The 25,820-nt window shown below is 40.7% G+C and overlaps 1 protein-coding gene across 3 annotated transcripts in view; it reads left to right on the forward strand.

Moving 5' to 3' along the window:
* CD36 (CD36 molecule (CD36 blood group)) overlaps nt 1–25,820 on the forward strand; it is a 263,195-nt gene that overhangs the window by 183,875 nt on the left and 53,500 nt on the right. Inside the window, exon 1 of one of the 3 annotated variants that reach the window (XM_070506157.1) lies at nt 10,109–10,450. The exons of 1 other annotated variant lie outside the window; for it this stretch is intronic. The gene's annotated coding sequence lies outside the window, so the exon portion shown is untranslated. Of the gene's footprint in view, nt 1–10,108; nt 10,451–25,820 lie in introns of those variants that run through there. One more of the 3 variants, XM_070506170.1, reaches the window with a different exon arrangement.

A 25,820-nucleotide genomic window follows, 5' to 3' on the forward strand; every position in this document is an offset into this window, starting at 1 on the left:
GAAAACTACAGGTGAAAGTGGAGGAATAAAGCATGTATATTTGCAAATTTGCACCCACCCCATCTTTATCAGACTTAAGAACTGCATTCAGCTGATTTTCATTCCAATAAGGCAGAAAGAGTTGTTTCTGGCAATTCAAGATCAGTAATCGAAGAGAATGTGCAGTGTCGCGTATCCTTCACGTGATGTTTTATTTGTTAGGTACAAAAACAGTCATATCCAAACAGTGTTATTGGTGGAGCAGTGTTTTCATAAAACAGCCTGCAACCTTCTTTCTTATCTCCTATTTAAGAAATTAAACACTGGGAATATATATTTTTTAAAAAGATACATTTTAAAAGTATGAAATGCAAAAATTCAATTATCAATTTAACAAAGAAGTTTTTGTCTACATTTGAAGAGAGAAAACGTAGTTAAGTTTTAGCTTAAGTTTCATTATAAATTTGGTACTGAAACACAATATGCTATAATTTTATGCATTAACAAATTATGCTTTTTGTTACTTATTTGAAAGTAAAATTTCCTTGTTAGTGAGAAAAATTCAAATTTAGTTCTCCTTTATGGCTATCTTAAAGAATACACAATCCTTAACAATTTGCTAATATAATTAAAAATCTAACTCTTTATCGCATTTTATTAAAAATGAATAACATTTTTAAACTATAGAGAATTTATATATAACCTTAAAAATAGATCACAGGTCAGAAAAGGTTTGTAAATGTTAGTTGGTAAATAAAAATCATTAAAAACTGAATATAGTAACTTAATCCTTTACAGTCACTCAAATTTGATGTATATATAAATCAGTAGATGAATAAATACATAAATTGGAAGGAGGAGGGAAGAGCAAGATTTGTTGGAGAAGAAATTGACTGTGAAGCCAGACAGACCTGGTTTGAATTCTAACACTGACGCTTGTTAGCTGTAGGTCTTTAGGAAAGATATTTAACCAAGAAAACTTTAGTCTTAGAGCACAAGATAATTACAAAAGTAAAAAATTTGACAAGATCTCTAATACACCTAGCTATGTAGTAAGCTCCATGCAAATGTTTTCCCATTCACATGCTCTGGTGGTGTCCCACATACAAAGTAGAGGAAGATTGGCACAGATGTTAGCTCAGGCCTAATCTTCCTCAGCAAAGAGAAAAGAGAAGAAGATTGACAACAGATGTTAGCCAATCTTCCTCAGCAGAAAAAAAGAGAGAGAGAGAAAATGGGCTGGAATTACATTGAGATGTTGACTATTAAATAATAAAATACATCTCTAATGATGCTGGAATTTTCAGATCAGAAGTTCCATTAGGATAAGAACATGTCTTAAATTTACACAGATTTCCTGACAAGAAGCAAGGGCTTTCATTACATGCTTCCTGCTGTAGAAACCGCTGATATAAGAATGCATCTGTTTCAAACATAAGGCATAAACTCTAAAATAAACTGGTTTGCGGGACTAGGAAGTTAATTTACAACATCTGTGCCTAGCATTATGTGTATTACTATTTCTAAATTCAAATCAAATAATCAGTTTAAGATGGAAAAAATGAGCAAGATATTTTTTTAATGCACGATAGACATTGTGATTTAAATAACACTATTCCCCTGTTTAAAGAGAGACTAGGAGGCCGCTATCCCTGTGCCAGTTCTGTTGAGGTACGCGGAGATTTCTCTTCTGAATGTGGACAGTAACGGCTTTGCTTGGGCTGGATTTGGAATAGCAGCGCCTGAGGTGTGGCAGACAGAGTTCCACAATGGCCCCAACATTCCTGCTTCCAGGGCACGTGCCTGCATATTTCCCTGCCCTGGAGAGTAAGTGGGACTGTGAATATGACAATTTTCATTCCAGTGCATAGGATGTGTTATGTCCCAAAATTGGAGGCTGTCCATCATGGGGGAGGCCTTAAAAGGGGACAGAGATTTCAAGCATGAGCCATTCTCCTGGTGGCTTTCAAGAAGGAAGCTGCCATGTTGTGCCACATGGAGCAGAAGCCTGACGGGGGCTTCTTGGAGCTGAGGACAACGCCTGCAAGCAAGGAGCCAGGAACCTCAGTCCTACACCTGCAAGGAACTCACTGTCCAACAAACACATGAGCATAGAAGATGACCCCAGGCCTCAAATGAGAATGGAACCCAGCAGAAACCTTGACTTCAGCCATGTGAGAACCTGAAAAGAGAATTCCGCCACACCCTGCCCAGACTTGTGACATACTGAACTATGAGGTAATAAATAGGTGTTGCTTTAAGCCACGGAGCTTGTGGAAATTTGTAATGAAGCAATAGGAAACTAATACTTGAGGGTTTTGTTTTGTTTTGCAATTAATTCCCACCATTTCCTGTATCAAAACGAATGACCAGAAAGCTATAGATTTTCCATTCCGCACAGAAATTCTTTCACGGAACAAAGGTTCAGCGTTAAATCTTAAACATTTTAGTTGTGAGTTAGTGTAATAAATAAATATACAAAAAAATAGTTTATTGAGCTAGTCAACAGATATTTCTGGTATGCTTTCTACGTGCTGAGTTCTCTTCTCTGCAGGGTAGAATGTAGCAGTAAACAAGCTGGGGAAAATTCCCTGGCCTCAGGGAGCTTCCATTTTATATGGTAGACATTAAAGATTTTAAAAATAGCAAACAAACAAATCTGTGGTAAAATCAGGTGGCATAATAAAAGCAGTATAAAGTGGAACTAGAAGATAGGGTGTGATGAGAGATGGTTATTTTAGACACACTGGCCCCTAGAGAGAGGAGATTTGAGCAGAAAAGCTCAATGAAGAGGGAGCAGAACCAGCATGGAATCCGAGAGAAGAGGGTTCTAGGCAGAGGGAACACCCAGTGGGAGGTCCAGAGGTGAGAAGTAGCCAGACATGTTCCGGGAAGGTCAGTGTGGTTTGACCAGGATGCACAAAGTGGAACACGGAGATAAAGATGGAGCCACGGCCAATGGCCAAACCGTGGGTGGTCTTCTTGATTCTGAATCTTTGAAGATATTTTCTACTTCTGAACCTTTTGTTAGAACTCCTTGAAGACACTGTCCATTTTAACCTTTATCTCTTACAAAGATCTACTTAATCAAGTTATCGTGGAGTTTGGTGGATCAAGAAATCTGACGTCTGCTGAAGAGTGGCTAAGTTTTCCTTTACAATGAGGGCTTTGAAAACATCACAGTTTCCTGTGGTCCTGGTTGCCAGGAGACACCAAGCTCGGGCTTCAGTGAACCAACATTCCTCAGCTGAGGTTTTTGGGGTGAATCCATCTCCCCTGCCTCACGATTATTTTCTTTGTTATTTGTTTCATGTCTCCATTGATTTCATGTTGTTTATTGTTGTTTAAAATACCTTTTGGAAATAAGTATAACAAAAAAATCAATAAAACCTCCACATTCGCCCATCAGAGATCTTTCTTTCTAAAACTATGATTCATATGAAATCCATTTAGTAAACAATTGGTTAGTATCTAGGGGTGTGGATTAAATTTAATAAGCTCTCCATTCCATCGGAGATTAAATATGTATGCCAAGCACGATAAAATAAGATTTAAATTTACAGGGAGGTAAAGCCTTGTATACCAGACTATGGGAGGTAAACACAGGTAGAGCTTTTGCTGGCTAAGGGAAGTTGAAGGCAACATCACAAAGAGGAGATGCTCTCATTTGATCTTGAAGCAAGACTACTGTAGGCTGCCAGATACAGCAATGCTTGTACACCTAATAATAGCAAAGGGCGCCATTCGTGTTGTTTATGTCATAATGTTATATGTATGTGATATATAAATAATAATTGTAAATAATTTCCTTGTAGAGTGCAGCAAAGCATCTTGAAGCAGGGGCTCCTTTCAATTGCACAAAGTAACAACATGGGCTAATAGCACAGACAATAGTTTCTAAATATGGAAGGATCCATTAATTCCAATAAAATTTGTCTGGGATGGAGATTGCACATCTTTTCTTTAATATCCTGAGGAAGATTCGCCCTGAGCTAACATCTGTGCCAGTCTTCCTCCATTTTATATGTGGGACGCCGCCACAGCACGGCCAACGAGTGGGATCCAAACCCTTGACCCTGGGCTGCCGAAGCAGAGTGTGCTGAACCCAACCACTAGGCTGTGGGGCCGGCCCCTGAACACATTTTTTAAAGCTTCTAGTGCACACACCAAGTGAAGGATCGTTGAATTTGGAGAGTAAATTTTAGGTAGAGAATTGAAACTTCTAGACAGAGGAATATTTGAAGCAGTGGGAAACGCAAGATATGAAAGCAGGAACCATTTAATTGGAGAATAGATTTGATTTGGGAACAGAAATGGTAGTTGAAGGCCATCAATACTGGTCAGAGGAGTTTGAAGTCCATTCTGCAGGCAATGGGTCCTACTTGTGTTTTATTTTAGACAAATAAATCACAAAATATAATTTGTATTTTAGAAAGATCAGTCTGAAGGAAGTGGGAAGAATAAATGAGAGGGGGTGATTCTGCAGGCAGGAGAGTCAGCTAGGAGACCAGGGCAATGGTGAAGGTAGGTGGTGATCCAAAGCCGACTTGGGTGGAGGCAGCGAAAATGAAACGCAGGAGACAAACGGAAAATAGGCGGTGCAGCCCGAGCTGTTGGGAATCAGAAGACGACCGAGTGCTTGGGGAGCTGTTTCGAGCTGGGCGACAGGGAGTCTGGTGATGGGGTCTACAGAGATCCAGGGCGCAGACTCGGAGGTAAGGAAGGGGGGACCTGTCTGAGACAGCTGGGTGGAGATGACCACAGACGGTTGACATGCGCTTACATCACACAAAGTCAATCACAGCACAGCGTCTGGGAGCTCAAGACCCGGAGCCACGGACACCTGGGCCTAAGTCTGGCTACCTGGAGCACCGTGACAGTGAAGGGAGTTACCCAGCTTTACTGAACCTCCATTTAAATTTGTAAAATGGTAAACATCAGTTTTATCTCCAGAGTTTTAAAAACGCTAAATGAGGTAATACACACACTCTATACTCGTGTATAGAGAATTCTCAAAAATGCTAACTAATTTTACCATTAGGATAGAATTTAGGGGTAGAAAATAGGTTTGGGGATAACTGTGCAGAGGTGCTGAATTAAGCCCATGGAGTAAGACACATTGCCAAGGGAAAGAAGACACAGGAAGAACAGAGGAGAGATGGACTTAGACCTTAGTAGATCCCTACTTTTAAAACGCAGATAGAGCAAGAGGAAACCAAAAGTGGTCGGGGCAAAGACAGCCGAGAAGGTGGGTGTCCGATCTTTACACGAAAAAAATACGCAGAAACAGAGGAATCACATGCGAAGTATGATCTACGGGCTGGGGGTCTTAATTCTAGAGCTTCGTTAGAACCTGTTGATTGACCTCAGGATGGACTTCATCTTCCCGTTTCTCCTGAAGAAAAGAGGGAGGAGCTACAGGACAGTTGCTTTCTACAGTTGCTCACCAAGAAAGTACATAAGAATTATCCGATTCCGGGCCGATTATTCTGTGATAACATCAGAACAAACCTTATAAACAGGGAGTGCTACAGCATGGAAGGAATAATTATAACAAACCAAGCCTCTGCGTCTGATTTAAAAACCAGTGGGACATGTGCTTGGCTCCTCCCGTACTTGGCTACCAGCCTGTTGTTTTGTTGTGCTGGAAGAGGGACTTTATGTCCTTTGGATATTATTTGCTCTTGGTCCAGGGGGACTCAAGTTTCCATCAGATTACAAGCTCTATACGCACGGCCAGACGTGTGCAAGACTTGCACAGTTTCTCTAAGTCACTTTAAAATGCTTCCTTTGAGTCTCGAGTTCTTCCAGGCTTCTTCGGTCCTTCCACTGCGAGAATGAAATGTCACTCTGGACTCAGCCCTCAAAGCGTCACTTGGTGTGTTGTGACTCTCCCTGCCATCGCTGGTGCAATCTTCCTAAGAGAACCCAAACAAAACAAACGCGTTGTCGCTGCAACATGCTGTTCACCCCTGCCCCACTCAGCCCAGCTCGCCCGCACATGTGTTTATTCCATTTTCATGCAGGAAATGTTTTTCCAGCGCTGGCTACGTGCCAATCACTGAGCGAGAGGCTTGTCGTGTTTTATCTGAAGAGTATTATTGTTTCTAGAATAACTTCAATTTAAAGACTTCCTCAATTCTTCTTTCCTCATATACCACCACCGTGCATGTGTACAGATATAGATATAGATGATGCATACATGTATTTGAGCCATCCGGTAAACAAAGAGCCAAAGTTTGTGCCCTCAAGTATCTCATTATTCAATGAAGGGGAACAAGCACCATTTAACAAATCATGTGCGATCATAAACTTGGATAAATAGTGAAGGGGAGTTGCATTGTGCTAAGCTACGCGGAAGTTCAGATACGTGTGCATACATCCCATGTGTGTCTGCACATATGCATAGGCATTGTATGCATGTGTGTGTGTGTATGTGGACGTATATGGACACTGGATGTATATATGCACACACATATGTCTTAGAGAGCTGTCTGAGCCCTCAGCCGACCTCATCACTGTGTAACCCTCCTTCATGACCTGTCCCAGCGTATCTCAGCTTATGATAATATGTTACTATTTCTTAACTAGTGCTTGTCTACTTCACTACACAGGAAGGTACCTGAGAGCACAAACTTTGGCTATTAACCATTTTTTTCCCCAAAGGAGGAGCACAATGCTGTACACAGAAAAAAAGTCTCCTTCTATCTTGCTGTTGTGTTAATAAATGATTAAATGACCACTCATCCAACTTAAAGGGGAGGCATGCCGATATCGGACAGTAAGATTTTATGCAAATTCTTGATAAGGCTTTTACTACTAACGAAGATGACACTGGAAGGAAGAAAAAATAAGGATATAAAATTTAGCAATAATTTCAGGCTTCAAAGACTCAAGACCACTCCTCCATTAAATTATTTGAGATAGTGTAACTTTGCATCAATTCTCATCACTTTTGAACAGCAAGCACACGACAAGCACTCTTCCCTAACGTCACTTTTGAGAGGAGGTGGCAATACAAGCGTCACGTTAAGCTGATGTGTAGAATAAAGGCATGTCATGTGCACATAGATTTGAGGAGAGCAAGTTAAGCAGAGGCTAATATTAAGGCTTCGTCACAGCTCCCCTGCAGGACAATACTCCTCATGAAGAATGTCTTCGAGTAAAATTATTTATTCCACGCTAACATAGGACAACAAACGGACAAACACACACACACACAGAAAACCCTGGTAAGAAAAGTGTGCTGATAAAATCAGTTACAAATTAGCCCCTGGATGGCTTTCAGATCCTGAATGTATAATTTCAGCAAGCTGATAATGGTCCAAGGGCATTTTTCAAATGTGTTTTTCCTAAAAACAAGTCAGCTAGGCTAGTGTGTTTAAGTGTATTGGTGAACATTCTCATTGTTTTCAAGTGTATACAGTGTGTTTATGCCAAATTTTCCCAAGGCCACGAACTACCCCTTCGTTGTTATGTTCGGGGCCAGAGATTCAAGAACAGTTAAGGTTAACTCTAACACAATGGACAGAAATAGATAAATAAGGAGCAAGTCTATGATTTAAAATTTTAGTTTCTCTGAGAGGAATTTTTCAAAAGCATCATACTATTAATTTAAAAGGCGCAAACAAATTGAGCATGACATACTCAAGGAGGAAGTCAGTTCTCTTAATCATTCTTGAAGCGCACTGGCTGATGCTGGTTGGACAAGGAACAGGGATAACACCCTGAAGGCATCAGGGAAGCATGACGGGGGAGGTGTTGGGAAAGAGGGAAAATAAGAGAAATACTACGGCTGCTGTATCAACGATGTTTGCTTACGTCCATGTGACTCTAACTGCTTGTTCTGAGAAAAGATGTTCACGCAAAAATGGGAGATTCCACAATAATGTCTTATGAGGAACACTCTGTCAACAGCTGCTATGAGCAGTAGGATTGTTGGTTCAACTTTAATGTCTTAAGGTTATGCCACTGGTGGTGCAACAAAAACCCGACGAAGTTCTGGTTTTCTCTAGTTCAAAACCTCACGTCCATAAGCACTAGAAAGGCAACCATTTAGGGCGGAAAAGTCCTAGGTTTAATTGACATTCTGTTATAAAATTTTTAATTCTGAAGACAGTTGGTGAAGAAAATTTCTGATGATTCTGGATGAAGGGGCTCAGAGACCTCCTCCTAGTTACCTACCCCGGAGCCATAGTCATTTCTCAGCTCAATCCACCATTATTCTTCCCTCTCCCTATCACCCACCCATCAAAGCTTGATGCCCAGCAGGAAGTGAACAGTTTAATGACAATGAATATATAACTCACGGAAAGGACATTCAGGACTTCTTATTCTTGTCTAAAGGACATAAGCCATATTCGAAGATGATGGTGCTTAAAATGCCAGAGACATTCTATGATACTTATTGTAATTCGTAGAAAATATGTGTGATCTTAGTACACTGGATTATAGTTTCTCTTCCCACTTCTTTGATAAAACCTTTGTTTAACAGGTTCCTAGTTCAAGTAAAAGAGAAACTTTTTACACACATGAAAGAACACTTTTTTCCACAATGAAGAGGGTCACATTCTGTGATATTTGGGAATACGTGGCCCTCCTGCTCAGGCGAGGATCTCCCTGGTATTGACCACCCGACCTCACCAGCTGACTTCCTGCCTCCTGGATGCCCTCCCCTAAGGCCACTTATCCCGCCTCTGACTGCTCAGCGTAGAGTTATGGCTGAGAGGTGAGCATTAGGACCGGCTCTCCAGGTTCTGGTAGGTCAAACTCTGCTTATACAAACCACAGAGGACAAGTTGAAAAGCAGAAATGCAAGAGATGAGAATTATTTCTGGCTGGCGTTGTGCCTTACAGGTCTTCTATCCTTTCCTTGTGTTGGGGCCATGATGCTCCTGGGGATTTCCTGCTGTCATAGCAATTCTCCATGGGGACCACTTCGGTGCTTTCTCTAACTTTGTGTAAAAAAAATTACAGAAGCTTTGGGATTGCTCATAGGAGGGCTGGTCTGATACAGATAAAGGATGGATGAAACTCACTTGTAACCTGTGATTATATCACAGGGTGCGAAAGAAACACACTTTCAGTAAAAATTGTATGGGTTAGACTCTTACATGACCCACTTTTAGCCATGTGTCTCCTGTCAATACTTATCCTGTTGCATTTCAGTTTTCCTTTCTGTAAAACGGAACCTAAAAATGTCAACTTGACTTGAAAGGATATTTTGAGATTAGGTAAAAGAATGAGACTGTTTGGTATCTACCTGTCAAAGTGCCAAGGGCATAGACAGTGCTCGATACATAGGACCTATTATTAAAATATGAAAATAATAGTTTTAATAATTATTATTATTGTCTTTTCTGGGATGGTAGGTACTACTGGTTACAGATCATTTTCATTTAGAAAGTGGTAGCTTCAAAATCCATCATTATTTTTCATGCCATTCTTCAAAAAATAATATTAACTGAAACTATTTAATACTTCAAAATCTCAGGAGAGCAGTGTCACTGTCCTAGTTCCTCTGTTCACTTTGTTTTAACATAGAGTTAGAGATTCTGAACATGTGAATCCCAGAAAGTGATTTATTTTTAGAAACCTTGCCCTTATATCTCCAGAGTAATAACTTTAGTCGTAGGGTCCGCTCAGGCTGAGGGTGGAGCCTTAGTCATGTTTACCAATAGTACTGAGCAAAATTCAACCTGAATTAACTCCGTTAGACAACTATACCAAAAGATTAACTTAACTAACACACCCTGGCAATGCACGACCCTTTTTGCCTCATTAACTGAGGCAAGCAAAAAACGACCAAATTATTCTTGAAACCATGTAGCAGAACAAATATTAAAAAGTTTACCAGGTAGTTATTCACATTTCAAGGACTCAATAGCACAAGTTACTTAAAAAAAAAGTTTGTTGGGTAAATAATACTCAATACTCACTATCATGTTTCTTTTATACTTAAGAAAGGAAAATTTTATCCCGCCTCTATACTCAGACAACAAATGGTAATTGTGGAGAAAAGTGAATTGATTATTAACGATTGATTGTTTGAATTCCCATGTTTCATAGGAAATGAATATTTATTAAGAGGCATAACAGGTTTAAGGGTTAAGGATCAAGGATTTCATTTTCCTCACAAAAGGATTAAGGGTTTTATTTTCCTCAGCTGAAGCACAAAATGAGCGAGATTCTTCGTTCACGTCCATTTCATCGGGCTTGGGTGTCAGGATCTATATTTATCTGTGTTAGCATGTGGCCAAGGAGCTGGAAGTCTTTGGATGTCAGTGGCTTTCAGATGTCAGGATAACCTTAAAGACACGTGAGTGGTCGAGCTCCCGTGCCCCGCTTCTGAGTTCTCAGCTGCTGTGCTGTGGAGACATGTGTTTGTTTTCTGAGTCTCCTACAACCCTGCCTCTGAAGCCAGTCTCAAGATCCCACAGATGTCTGGGCCAGCAGGCTCCTCCAAAAGCTGGTGAGCAGAATTATTTTTGTTTAGGAGCGTGGCCATAAATTTCTTTGTACTTGATAGACTATCATCTAGTAAATAATAATTACTGTTATTTTTAACTCTTTAAGAAAAGTACTATCTGTTGTAATAATCTAGTCTGTGATGCTTCTTTGAACAGATTTATGATTTTTCTTCTAAATGAAGGAAGGAATAGACTTTTAACACAAATTTCACATTTCTACTAGTCTCTAAATTCATCCTATGAAATTCACATTGACACATTTTCATGCTTTTTATGTAGAAAGTATCAGAAACCTTTAATATCTATTTCAAAAAATATAATTTCCATGGAAATTTTTATTCCTTCAGAGTCTCTAAATTGATCTGGAATGTCCTAATCTAGGCCAATTTCTTCTTTAAATTTCTTTTTACTGTCTTATAGGCTTTTAAAAATGCTACTCATTTGAAAAGGACACTCTAAAAATCTGACCACTTGGATTTTTCTCCTCCAAATTGGAAAAACAATGTTTAATGAGACTTGAAGTTGAATGACCTATGTCCATAGGACTCTGAAAACGTTTTTGGTGTCTTGTCAAGAGAGACAAGCATATTTAAGAAATAATTTTAAAGACCCCATCCTCTTAACCAGCTGACTGCTATAAGGAAAGAAGAAAACAATTCTTTCCACACGTAAACTTGTTGATCATTAGTGATCGTAGAAATTGTATTGACTGTGGGCCCCAGAGATCTTATTTTCGGGAGAGGGGATTTTGTTACATGGTGTGTGTGATAATATCTTAGACCAGGAAACACTGCAAAGAATGGGAGAGCAGTGACTTATGCAGAAACAAGGATATACTTATTTAGAGACAAAATTTAATGTTGATATAAAAAAAAGCAGTTCCCTCTGACACTCCAGCTCTTCTGCAAAGCCTGGGAGTGGATCAGACAGGCTTCTTTACCTTTAAAGAAGATCACTTCCTTTTGTTCCCTGGAGAATGGTTGCTTGGAGTCCTGCTGGATTTTGGGGAGAACATTCTGGGCTGAAACTTATCAAAGTGTTAACTTCTTGTTCACTTCCTGCGAGAGCGGGCAGAACTCAGGTGGGATGGGGATCAGATGAAGAGAAACAGGCCACCTGTCTCGTTCTCAGGGACACGTGACTAAAGAATGGCAGTGGGATTTGTGGGGCAGTACGTGAGACTCCTGTGACCCTGACAAGGGGAAAGGAGAAATATTTTCAAATGATGCACAACATAAACACTAATTATTTGGAATTGGAGCCTTTTGTAAAGGACAATGACACCTTTGCAATTAAGTATTCTGAGCGTTTAAGAAAGCAAGCAGACACCTGAGGATAATAAAGCTATTTTCACCTGGGAACAAAGGTGAGCTCTGAACTCAGAGGAATCATTGTTAGGCAAAAAAAGAAGGAAAAAAAGGGCTTTGAAGAGCTAACAAATCAGTGGCTAAGACCACATAAGATCGCAGAATGGGCCAATTAAATGGAAGAATATGTTTTTCTTAGAGCGAAGAAATACATAACAATATGTTGCTGTTGACGTGACTGTGGCCAATTTTGCTTTCTGGCACATACTGCTGATTAAGATTACTAACGCAGGAATTGAATCAAATGTTAGTATTTACAAACTTAGCTTCACAAATTCTTTGAACACATTTCACAAAATTTTGAAATTAAAAGAGGCTTTTAAATGAATGAAGAGGGAAAATGGTTTTCATTGGTCCGTTGCTTAGATGTTTTTGATTGCTTTTTTGGATGAAAATCGTAAAGTGTGTCACCACTTTCCTACAACCTCAAAGGAGTGATCTGGAATGAGGAGGGGGAGTGACTGTTCCCATGATGTCAGGTTCTCCTAAGCAATGCCCGATCCAGAGTGATTCTCTCCATCTCGGTCAACAGTTCACCAGGAGAAGAAAATGGCCTAAAACTACCATAAGTGCACAGAGAATATAAAAAGAAGTGTAGGTTAGTAAATAGTACTCCTGTTGGGTGTGTTGTACGTCAAAGAACAGAAATTGGCCAAGGTACCGGAAACTGTTCTCTTTTAAAATGGCCATTAGTATGCCATTGACCCCACAACAGCCCTCCAGCCAGCCTTTGGGGAGAAAAGTAAGGTAAGTGCTGCTTGTGTCTTCTGACAAATTTAGCCCTGTGCAGGAGAAACGGCACTGTGAAATTGGTGCTTGCCTGGTGGTACACTGTTAAATAGTTGAAGACGTTTTGAAACATACCCAGAGACCTTTGTCACACAAACGCTGTCATCTGAGGGAGGAAATGACAGAAAGTTGGCAAGCGCCACACTGGGAACATAGCGGACGCCTTGGCCGCCCTCACCAAGGATCCAGAATGTGCTTAGATAGAAAAGCATTGTTCCCCCTTCAGCACTGGGGAAGTTGAAAAGTGGAATAAGGACAATTATTTTTATCCCCCCCAAAAAAACCCTGCTAGTTTCATCTCTTAATTAATGTTGTGTTGTTTTTTTCTCATGAAATCTTCCAAATCTTGCATTTCTACCATTTTAATTTTTAGGAAATCAAAAAGATGTCACTAGTCATGTCATGGTTTTAAAACTGAGGAACACAGTCTAATCGAAATTCATTTTCAGGCTCATTTTGTTCTGTTTGGGAACTTTGTTATTATTCTATTTGAAATGGAACAGACGCCATTTTAAGGTGTCCCACCCGTATCTCATTCTAGGAAGTTTTAAAAATGAAGTAATAAAAGTTAGTTACTCAGTGCAGTGGTCTCATAGCATGGACTTGGAACAAAATATCTTTTTAGAAAAGGTATAAACTTTTACTAAGTAAGCAGGGTCTTTTCAACAAGTGTTCTTACTTTAAGACTAAACCCGAAAACAGCAAGAACCGATTTTGGGTGAATACATGATGAAGTCACCATCTTTTGGATTCACTTCTTCATTGACATGTTTGTTACAAAATATTTGTGAGCACTTCCTGTGTCAGACGTGTCGTAGGCCCTAGAGAGCGTTGATAGGAACCGTGTTGTGCTGGACGATTTTAAGGGTCTGGGATCATTCTTCAGGTGGTGCTTCTAAATTTTGTTTATATGGAATGAAACATTTTGATGAAAGTTAAAAAAAAACACCAGTAAGTGATGAAGACTTGGGTTCAATTTTGTGGACATTTTCCCCAACATGGTCCACAAACAGACTCCTTAATGAACCATCGGTCTCCTGAAGAAAATAGCCCAAGAAGCGACAACGTCACATTTGAGGGGGGGACTGGGTAGTCTTGCCCACTCTCAGCTCCTTGCCACTGTGTTTTCAGATGCGTAATTTACTCCTAAAATTCGAAGTAACTAACACAGCACAGGGAAACCCTCCAGAACAAAATAGCGTAACTGCAGCGTGCACTCAAAGACTTAGGTTTCACAGCTTCCTAAATTTGCTTGTTGTTGAACTCTTTTGTCTGCGATGGCAAAAATAAAAAAAACCACTGCTCTAAATTTTAGCTTGGTCTCTTGGGGGAGAAGACCTCCAGTTTCTGTGAGCCCCATCCTTTGAAGAGCTGCTCCGTCCAAAGTTACGTCTCAGCAGATGCAGACAGGCAATGACAATGCGGGACGACGTGAGCCGTGATGAGGGGCATGTACTGCTATAAGGGCACAGACCTTTGCTGTTGGATGTTGGCTGTCAGCTCCAGGGAGGCTGGGTCATTGTAACCTCGTGTCAGCGATGTCCAGTGCATGACGCACAGCACTCCACAGATAGAGCTTACGCGTTTATTCAAAAATATTATGTCTAAATCTTTTCTAACTGAGAATGTTTACCTTCTTCTAAGGACTATGATAGGAGTTTTCATCATTTAAACAATTAAAAACCCTGTTTCTTCCGTCTCTTACACCTGGTACTCTTTTCTAAATGTTCAAATTGGCGTAAATCTCCACCACAAAGGTACGCATAGATTGGTGCAGTTCTTTGTGAGAAATCCTCAGTAGGTAGCTTCAGGGAATGTAGCCACCCAGCATCACCCCTGCCCTTCCCAGAAGTTTGAGTTTGTGTATGTGTGGGCGTAACATAGGGCGGATCAGCTATTAAAGAATTAATTATGAAATTCAGTAAAGAAGTATTCTATCATCCACTTTACACTCCGTGTGTAATCTCACAGACACTAATAATTTCTCAGGGAGTCGAGTCCATGAAGCTCGTTCGTGTCACCTAACACCACTGAAGTCTTAGTTCTTTTCCCCAATCCGCTTCAGTGCCGGCTTCTGTGTTCAGCTTCTTAGATGTCTTCACTACATGGACCAAATTTGGATGAAGCTAGAGAAAAACTCTTTAGTTCAGTCGGTTCCACTGTGGGTCAATGGTCATCTTGGAGGTTTGCTAACCTCGCCTCCAGGTGCAGATTGCGATTCCCCCACTTCTCACTTTATGGGGATCCATGGCAGGTACAGTAGTTTTTCTTTGCTGGCCTGATCACCCCGACCCCCAACCAGAGCCCTCTCTGGGGTGGAGGTAGTGGCCAGCTGGTGGTAGAGGCACAGACATGGTCTGCTTTCTTCCTCAATCCCTTGCTCGGAGTTCCTCCATGACCTCCTTCAGAGCCTCTTAAAAGTTTTTTCACCTTCAGTCTTCCAAACCTCAGTGTATTGCAACCTTCTACTGCAGCCCTATTACAACGGTTCAGTAAAGTTCTATATTTTACCAGATAAAGTCAGGAGATGCAGGATTCAGCAAGGAAAAAAGTAAATTCTAGCTTTAAGAGGCAAAGAGAAAGGAAGCTTACCATAATTATTCCTGTTATCTTCTCTACCCCATTAATATTCCTCTTGAGTGTTGAAGATGCCATTTTGTTTTCTAGGATCTCCCATGCAGGGCTTCTGTACATAGTAACAGCAAGGGCATTTCTAAAGCTGAAATCCTGTAGAATAAATAAAAGCAATTGAAACAATCTGAATGGTCTTTTGTGAAAAGAAAACTACAAATAATTATCTACCATGGCAAAGCAACAGCTATGAAGCTGGGCTTTCTCCTGAGGTTTAAGGCTGAAAGTCAACTTTCAGCAGGTCCCTGAATGTGCGCAGAAAAGCTGCAAACATTAGAGGTGGTGATAGTTCCAGCACAGTCTTACACCGAGACCCACTGATTCTCGCCTGCGAGGACTCTGAGGGCCCTGAAATACGGAAGCTTAACAGCCTTCGTCGCCATGGGATTGTCACGCTCATTTCCTTTTCTGCAGTTTTTCTAGGCTCTCCTCCGTCAGCACCTACTCAGGGATGTTATCTATTTTTATGGTTTCACCTATGATCTGTGTGTTGAAGAGACCCAAACCTACATTTCACAGCCCTAGTCTCGTCTCTGTGCTTCAGACTCACGTGTCCATGTGCCTGCTGATGAAGTTCTAGACGTGGATGCTCTCCGTCTTGAGTTGAAAGTGTCTGACATCTTTCTGTTCTGACTTGTGATGTGCATTTTAGGTTCAAAATTAAATTGGACACGACCCAAGATGGATGTCTCTTACTATGCTCGAATCTATCCCATGTTCAGTAGAACATACGCACACACATGTACTCTGCAAATACTATTTCAACAAATGGATGGTTACATGATGATGACTAATTATAACCTATCGGCGTCTGCACGGCACTCTGATAATCACAGTGCAAAATGCCCAGTCTTCAATGAGAGGCATAAATTATCGGTTGAGGCATAATCTATGCAGCCATATTGAAGAGCCTTGAAGCTTGGCACTGCCATGTCCTAGCACTGTGATCTTGAGCAAGTTAGTAAACTTCTCAGTGTCTCTGTTTCCTCATTTGTAAAATAGGATAATAAACGTGCCTATCTCTTAGGCCAGTTGTTCAAAATAAGGAGTTACTATATGTAAAATATTCACACAAGTGTCTTGCAAGTGATAAATGCTACAGAAGGCTTAACTATTATTTAATTCCTACAGTCTTAAAATGTGTAACATCATCCTCATCTTAAGGATGAGTAAACAGACTCAAAGAGATCAAGAATCTGGCCTAGGATCTTGCAGCTAGGAAGTGAAAATTCCCGATAAAGCTAATAGAATCCCACCCCCAAAGCTAGTCCAGTTATTTCCTCTCTGTTCTTTTCTTTCAACTTCTTACAGGAGCCTGAAACCCAGGACTCATTCTGGATTTTTTCCCCCCTCCACCTAGCTAATTATTCACCAAGCTTTAGCTATTCATGCTACGTGCTAAATATCTCCCTATCTCTACAAATATTTCAGGAGTCTTCCTCAGCTTCTTCCTCCCCAGCCACTGCCTGAAGTCAGACCATGTAATTTCCTGCCTAGATGATTTAAAAGACTCCCTCTAGCCTTCCCTCCCATCTATTCTCCATGTTGTTCCAGAGCCATCTTCCAAACCCAAATTTCATCATGCACTTCTTCCCTAAAATCCTCGAGTAGCTCTGTATTGGTTTCAAGATGAATTCCTGAGAGAAAGAATTCCTAGGTATTCAAGCACAACCCTCACTTTGGTATGTTGTGCGTTATACTGGGGCTTCATCATGTCGTTTGTGCCCACCGTTCCAGCGTCCTGTCTTGTTTTTCCAAAACTCATACCTTGTACCGAAGCCTGACCAAAATATCTGTATTTCCCCAGTGGTATGTTTTCTTAGGGATCTGTATTTTGGAGGAATGCCTTTGAAACATTTGCCCTCTCCTCACTTCTTCACCTGGCCTTATATCTGTAACTTTCACGGGAGGTACCACTTCCTCCACCAACTGTCCTCTGACACTCTTCCCTGACCCACCATCCTATCTCCCCACCTGCATGTAGGTGTCATAATGTATTATAACCACCTGTTTACAAATCCGTCTTCCTGCCCATGCTGTGAGCTACTTGAGGGGAAATATCAGGTTTTTGTTTTGTTTCTCCTCCCATTTTATCCCAACTAAAAGTCTAGGCTAAGAACACTTAAGGAATTGATTTTGTTTGACTCTTTCAAGGGCTACAGATTAATGAAAGATTTGCCAGTGTCACTGGGAAATAAAAGCATAAATAAATGAAAAACAAAGTTAATGATTCAAACTATAATAGGAAAGTAATTTCAAAAGCAACCCAGGACTATTGGTGGTGAACACGATGCAGTCTATACAGAAACTGATATATAATAATGTACCCCTGAGGTTTACACAATGCTATAAATGAATATGACCTCAGTAAAATAATTTTTTAAAAAAGTAATCTGAAAATTTCAAGAATGAGAAAGAGTTTGATGGAGGAAATGATCCAGTGTTAGAACCAGTATAAAAAGTTGCATGAAGACTGGAGCCAGAATCTGTGTATCTTCTGGGTCATGAACTGGTCATGGAGGGAAATTCCCACCTAGATGAGAATGTGGTTCTGGTTGCAGGCATGACCACCAGCAGGTGCTTGCTATGTAGGCAAAGGGTTGAGGGCAAGATGAGATTAGAGAAGGACATGCACTGTGACGGGGGAGCCAAGCCCAGAGTCTAATATAGTTTCAAATCCTTTCTTCTTTTGTTCAACAAGGACTAGCATGTGAGTGCTGGAAACTGGGTAGTACTTCTGTACTATCTCATAGCATCCAGCTCAGTTTTAACAGCTGTTTACACCAGACGAGATTTAGCACAGTAGTTCTCAACAATCGGTGTGCATGAAGAGAACCCAAAGTGCTTAACTCAGTACTCAGAATGCCTGCTGTTCAGAAATTCACTGTTATCCTATTGTTGTAATTATCTTCATCTTCATCATCATCCTCATTGTTTTCCTAGTTTACGTTCTTACCTAAAATTTTAATCCCTTCTAATTACAGACTTTGCCTTCATCTGTTCTAAGAAGTTATTTAAAGTTCACCTACTCTTACCTTGACAGCCCTTAGCTGGGAGGGTCATTGGTTCTCTAATTATACTGTGCCGTTCTTAGGAACTCTTTTGCAGATATAAGAATATATCTTCAGTGTAGTGGCTGAGACTTCCCCGTAGTGAGGTTTTGGAGATACAGACTTAAAATCCTCCCCTAGCTTCTTTTGAAGCGGGATTATAAAGCTCTTGGGTGTTTCAGGGTCCTTCTGCTGAGGATGTGCCCTCCCTGTGCCCTGGCTTGGGTCCCTCATCTTGACATGTTCTTTTCTTCCATATTTGACACAGCTGCTCTAACCTCAAAATCACTGGTCATCAAGCCATGCTGTGGCAGGCATCCCACATATAAAGTAGAGGAAGATGGGCACAGATGTTAGCTCAAGGCCAGTCTTCCTCAGCAAAAAAGAGGAGGATTGGTGGCAGATGTTAGCTCAGGGTTAATCTTCCTCAAAAAATAAAAAAATAGGTAAATTACAGCAGGATCCTGACAACTGATTGGATTCCTTGTTAACAATAATAAAAGGGGAATAACACCAATAAACATAAAAATATCCACTAGTTACTTGGGAAATTAAGATAGGACTCTTGGGGTCCATTCTTCTCTATTTTACGTCAGGTCAAATTGGCATAATGTACTTTTGGACGTGTATATTCTTTAATCTTACTGTCTGGAAGTTTGCCACAGATGAATACTTATTCCTGCTTTTTGTGCTGGTTAAAATGAGTGTTTTGTGCGCCCAGCTTAGCAGCAGGTACTAGGTGAAGTGGGGACTAAAAGAGGATTAGGATCAATTAGTTTTCTTACCTGAAATATTCCTGTACTTGGTGGGTTTCCACAAACTTTTTACACAGCCCAGATACTCTCCAAATAGTTGTTGTATGACTCGTGCCAGAATAAAATGGCAGCTTCTCTTTTTTGCTTACATCTAGCCCTTGCTTCTCCAGAGCGTATCAGCCTTGGGGGAGGGGGAAGTGACTGTTTTAATTGCGAAAACTACCCAGATTATTTCTTGGAACGTCCCCTTGTTTTCCCCTGGCTTTAGGCTTAGATTCTCTTTTTCTCTTTATCCTACACCTCTTTAAATTGTCATAATGCAGTTTCATTTTACACACCCACTAGCCAAACAGATAAATTATAAATATGTTCACCTCAAAGCAGGTTCCTATAATCGTTTGATTCATTGCTTCTTCCTGACAAGGTCCTTCCTTAACTGAGTCCAGTCACTGACTCGACTGAGTAAATCAGACCATCTCCTGCTCGGTCAGCAGCATTTGGCAGCACAGCCCTCTGTCTCTTGACCTTTGTTCCCCACCCTCGTCCCCTACATTTGTCCCCCAACCCCCATGATGTTGAAATGCTGCCCTCCTTCTGCACCACCTTGGGAGCCAAACCCCTGCCTGGAATGTGAAGAGGAAAAAGGAGATTTAGGAGATTAAACACTTTCTGATTCCATCTGGAGTCTGCGAGGACCTGGTTATCTGCTCTGCTCTTTGTCGGCTTTGTACTGCATGTGTCGCTTCCATCAGAGCCTGTATAAAAGGAGCGCTGAGTCTCTGGGTTCCTTGGCCTCTAGTGTTTTGTCTGCTTTTTTTGGGACTGTTGCTCCAGTTCTTGTCCGGTTTTCCTTACTCCTCCTCTTTCCACCCCTGCTGGTAACCTCCAGAGTGCCCATCAGAAAAGCTTAGCAAAAGAACTTCTCCCCTCCTGATAATGACGCTGGGGGCTTGTTTCTCAATTTTGCAGCCCTCTTGGCCGTGGCTGCCCCCATAAACTGTAAGGACTGTCCCACTCGTCCACACTCTGCCTAGAACAAGCCCCCTTCTCAGCATGACCCGGAATACGTTTGTTTAGAACCTGATGTCTTTTCAGTATTATTTTATCAGTCTTCTCTCTAGACGGTCATCCCAATTGTCTGCTTGTACCATGACCCTCTAAAAATGAAAACCCTTATCCTGTCGCTTCCCCTACTCACAATTACTTAATGATTTTATCCTGCTTACAGAATAAAGTTCAGCCATCTTAGAATATCATGTGAGGGCCTTGAAAATCTGGTCTCCATCCATTTTTTTTTTCACTTTTGACTACTTCCCTCAAAACGTTTTTGTGATTTTCCAAATATACCATTCCCTCCTGCCTCTGAATTTATGTCTGCTATTCTGTCTGCTTGTACTGAACTTTCTCCCTCTTGTGTGATTAGAAAATGTCTATTTATCCATTGAAGCTCTTCCATTATTTTATAGTCTATCTCCTCTCAACAAAACACAATCTATTAAAAACCATATTTTATTAGTCTTCATATCCTGGTGCCAAGCTCAGAGTCTGGATATCGTTAATGCTCAGGAAGTGTTTAAATGAATAAATGAATTCCTGAACACCTTTTCTCCCTTTTAACCCAAAGCTTGGAATTGTTTTTACTTATACTCTTTATAATTTCTCCCAAATTATAACTTTAGAGACAAAGTTTCATGAAAACTCTTGAGGTTTTCCCTGATATTAGTCCCCAAGTGTAAAAACTATAGGCTATATGGCATTGGATAAATTTAAATTCAAGGGCTGCATATCAGTTTTATGACCTTAAATAACTTATGTAACCTCTCAGCGTCTCAGTTTCCCTCTCTTATCTTATGGATAAGATCTTAAAAGCCAAACTGTATGTACAATTTGGAACTCTGTTTCCTCATCTGAAAAATAAATCATTTACATCAAATGATTTATAATATCCCTTTCAGATTTTAGAATCAGGAGCTATGAACTTGGTTCCTGTTCTCTTCCCATCAGTGACATTGGAAAGGTGGCTTTTAATGTCATAGCTATGCTGCTTAGCAAAAATGAGAAAGTTGTACCAAACAATCTATAAAGAATCTTGCAGTCTAAGTTTATGCGATCATCTATTATCTGAATCTATGTCTTATTTTCTTTCTTTTTGTATGTTCTATTACAACAAAGTTTCCCAAGTATGTTTTCAAAATTATTGACAAACGAAGATAATTTCCACAGGGGAAAGTGTTCTCGATTTACAGGGTAGGTGACGGGAGCTGGTAAGCAATTGGCTATAATATCTTGGTCCAATTCCAAACAAAGAACTAAATTTTTGTGTGTTGATTTTTCTCATGCACAGAATTAGATAGCAACTGTTTGTAAAGACTTCATTGAAATTTTTAGACTAAATGGGAATGATGTCAGCAACATGGCAGTTGTAGAAGCTTCTAGCACCCGACCCCTCAGAAACATCAATTTGAACAACTACACATGTGTGAAAATACCTTCACAAGGGTTCCAGGTGAGGGATTATAGTAGCTGGATGAAGCAGGTACTTTATTTTTGTAGAGATGTTGAAACTATCCGGTAGATGACCTCAATCTTTTTGGTAAAGTAGAAAATAAAGTAGAAAAATAAAGAAAAGAAAGAAAGTAAAAATAAAGCAGAAATTTCCAGGGAAATTCTTAAGAAAATAAAGAAGACACAACAGAACCAAGAGAGTGAAGGTACCAGTCACAAGATAGAAAAACAGGGAAAGGATTCGGAAGCATTTATTGAGCACAGCTCAGCTCAAATATAATTTTGTTGAAAAATGTATTTGATTATCAAATGTTTGTTATTGAAAAAAGTCAAATAGTATTTTAAAGCTTAAAGAACAACTACTTGTTCTATTTTCCCCACCTTCTCCCATTTCCCATCTTTCTTTCTAGGAGGAAACACTTGCAACGATTTCTAGATAACGTACTTATAATGACATTCCTTGATCTCTTAAAAAAATTGTTTTGTTTTACACATCAGCCTTTGATTTTCTCTGCGGAAGAGAGGGAGCTAGCTTTTGTAGTACCACACTCTACCCACCAGCTCCACATATGTGCTTCTCTTCTTCCAACCCAATTTACGTAGTAGTTCATTTTTGATATTTACTGTTTACACTATTATTATAAATTTTCTGAACAGCAGAGCTGAGAAGTCTATAATGGGCACTTTCTTTCTGGTACAAGTTATTTTTTTCCTGATGATGATAATTGCCTCCTTAAATCCTCTGTCCTCATCCAATAATAACTGGTTTTGTTCTATGCCTGTGACATCTTTCTTACCCTGAGACTTCCTTTACCTACTTCCTGGAAATTCCTTTTGTCTCTCAGTTTATCAGATGAGCTATTTCCTCAATCCTCTGACCTCTGGTTCTCGGTTTACTGCCTTGTTTTGGTGGAGTTTACATTCTGCAAGTTGCTTGAGCTCCTTAAGAAAGGGTAAAAGAGAAGTAACATTTGGGACCTTGCAGATATTAGAATGTCTTCATCCTCATTCTTGAAAATTTGTGTGCGCATAGAGTAACAGTTGGAAACCATTTTCCCTCAGATTTGGGGAAGACTGCTCATTTGACTTCTGGATTCCCAGGGTTGCTATGGAAGCCTGTTGCCTTCCTGGTTTGCCTGTGGCCTTACTCCCCAGATCCACTGTTTGTCCTTGAGACGCTGCCACACTGTGAAGACAGGCAGGAAGGCTGTGACCCGTGGCCCTTTTAGTCCTTTGTGCTGTAGCTGGTGGCTTCTTACAGCCTGGAGATTTGTGTGCTAGATTCCATGCTGTCTTATTTCCCCGTTTTGTCTGGTTTTATTTTGTTCTCTCTGGCAGTCCCATGATCTGGATGCTGGGTCTTTTCTGCTGTTCTGACGTTGCCCTGATGTCTCCCTTGTTCTCCAGTGCTGCTGCTCTGGGGATGGTGTCATTTCTGCCATCCTTGTTTAAATTTCCCGGATAGCTGCCTTTTATTTCTCTGCTTTTTATGATTTCCTGGTTTTCTGATTCACTAGTTTCATGATGCAATACCTTCTCTTAGTCGTCTTAAAACATTAACCACAAAAATATTTAGTTTTTTATTCCCTTTTCTTAGATTCTTCCTTATTGTTTGCTTGTTTGTTTATAAATTTGTCTTGCCTGTCAGAGATGTTCCTCAAATGTCTGGTGATTGTCCATTTATATTTAAAATCGTGGCCAGTAAACTCAGATCTCACTCTAGAGCTACATTGTCTGGTACGGTAGCCACTAGCCACCGGCGTCCACCGAGCACTTGAAATGTGGTTAGTCCAAATGGACTAACTACAAGAGTAAAATAAAAACCAGACCTCTAAGACTTGGTACCAAAAAAACGTAAAACATCTTATTGATAACTTTATATTAATTGGAATGATAGTCGTTATGATACCAGGTTAAATAACAAGTTAACATGACTTACTTATTTACTCTTTTAATGTGGCTACCGGACATTTCAAAAGTGTCTATGACGTGAGGCTCATGTTCTGCTTCTACTGGACAGACTGCCCTAGAGGGATCTGATGAGGCCCTGGCCATTTTGTGGTCCCCCACTGGCCCCCGAACTAAGAAGGGGTATCAGGTCTTCTCTTACACCAGTCAGTCCCCCAGAAGGTAATCCTGTAATCTCTCGCTTGCTGGAGTCCTGGAAGTGGCAGTGGAAATGGAATTGAGATGGGGACTTTCGCCTCAACTTATGGCAGCACCGATCTCCCTCATGGCCCCAGCTGAGCCTCTGGTTCTTATGTCCAGAGTTCTCTGTTCAATATTTCGAAACAGGAAACACCCCGCCTGTTGACGAGGTGGGAAGGAGAGTGGGCAGGCTGGCGGAGAGCTTGGGGAGAAGGCTGGGGCTCAGGACTTCTAAAGATATTCAGCCAAGTTAGATCTGCTTTCCGTGGCATCCTGCCCGCCATCCATGACCCTATCTGGGATTATTTGGCAGATTCTGTTTGCTTCTTATTGCCTTTTGCTCTAGGCTTAGATGCTTAGAATCTGACACTTTAGGGTAATTATCCTTAGTCCACTTGTTCTCTAGATATTGGCTTGTTTTCTGACCTCTTATCTAAATCTTTGGACTGAACACGTGTGTTCATAAATTCTATTACTTCAATTTCATGAGATTTCAGGTTCAAAGTGGAAACGTATTCAATCTGGACGTTTAACCAGAGGTATTGGTCACGATTCTATACCTTGAAATCGTCTCCTCACCTTCTTCAGTCTCTTCTGCCGGATTATGCTCAGGCATTTAGGTCTCCTACGACCTAGTAGTCTACATCCACATTCCGCCACCAGTGGACATGGACCTTCCTTCAAACCAGGCCTCGGTCTTCACATGCCTTTTCTCAGCCATACCCGTTATGGGGCCAAATGCTTTACGCAATTACCTAATTTTATTTGCCGAGAATCCCACTTTCTTCTACTTATTTATATTCAGCTAATCTTCTAGGGAAGACTAAAGATCTAAGACTTCTGTGAACTTATTCGTAGGACTTCTGTCCCCATTGGTCTCTCTCTTGGCTAAGCTTCTATCGTGTGTTAGTTTCCCACAATTTTTGGTTTTTCCAACATGATAAAACCATATCATGAGGTATTACTCCACATGGTTCCGTCCCTCCCACCCTCTTCATTTTCTTTCAGACTGAGAGATACGAAGCTGCGAATGAAGGAGGGACTTCTAGGGGATCCCAGGTACTGACGTTATGTCAATATTCAGTTTCAGTAAGATTTGGAAAGGAGTTATGAGCGACCCAAAAGAGTTGTTCTCAACACCGTAGCAAAATAGAAGAAAGGCCCGTAAGCTTGGGTCAGAGCGGGAGCACGGGAGCTCAGATGGGAATGAATCCCAGAGGGCTACTCTGATCTGCCCAGCTCCACACTTGCTCCCGAAGGCAAGCTCTTTGTCCTCTTCCACACCACAGACAGGTGGGGGCATCTCAGAGCAGAGGTGTCACTCAGAGACAACAAGCCCGAGAAAACATCGCATTAGTCGTGGCATCCGAGTGGTGGAGTGCCATGGGCTGTGTGTGGTGTGTAGGCAGCTATGTTTAGATGCAGATTCATGGAGCCCCTTGGACTCCAACACTGTGCTCAACCTAGAAGGTTGTGTAATAAACTGAGAAAGAGAGAGCCATCATCCGCAAAGTGCTCATGACCAGGACAAAGGAAGCCGTGGCTCTGAGTTCAGAGGGCTCTGTGTTCCCATCTCCTCCTCTGAATGGACCACCTGCTGAGAAAATGTAATTGGGTTTTAACCCTGAGATGTCTAAGAAATATCAAAAATGGAAAGTGTTTAAAAAGTGACTGTATAAAATATTCTGGAGCAGACAGAATGGAGGCTTGAGGTAAAAATGAAATTTATGAAAACAGAATTCCATTTTCGCACGCCTGCGTTTGTGACTGTGAAACTCATTTCCATTTCAGTAATAGATAGCTGTTCCCCAAATTTCCAACTGCGATAGTTCTTTCCTGCAAACACAAATGGAAAACCCCTTCCAGGCTGCCAGGCAGCTTTTCTTTGTTTCAGATTCTTTAATTTTGTATTTCACGTTCTCTTTGTCAGGATAGATAATTCTGTTTCCTGGAGTGATAAAAACCATGACTTGATTTTCATTTTGAACTTTGATTTGATTTTGAAATCTTAACATAGAACATTTTCTCCCTTTAAAGAAATACACTCTTCTAGGGGATGGGAGACCCAGCGGCACGTCTGTGGTCTTTTTTTTGAGTCGATTGTCTATACATACACACACACATGCG

Source organism: Equus asinus, chromosome 1 (assembly GCF_041296235.1).
Source record: "Equus asinus isolate D_3611 breed Donkey chromosome 1, EquAss-T2T_v2, whole genome shotgun sequence".
NCBI classification, from domain to species: Eukaryota; Metazoa; Chordata; class Mammalia; order Perissodactyla; family Equidae; genus Equus; species Equus asinus.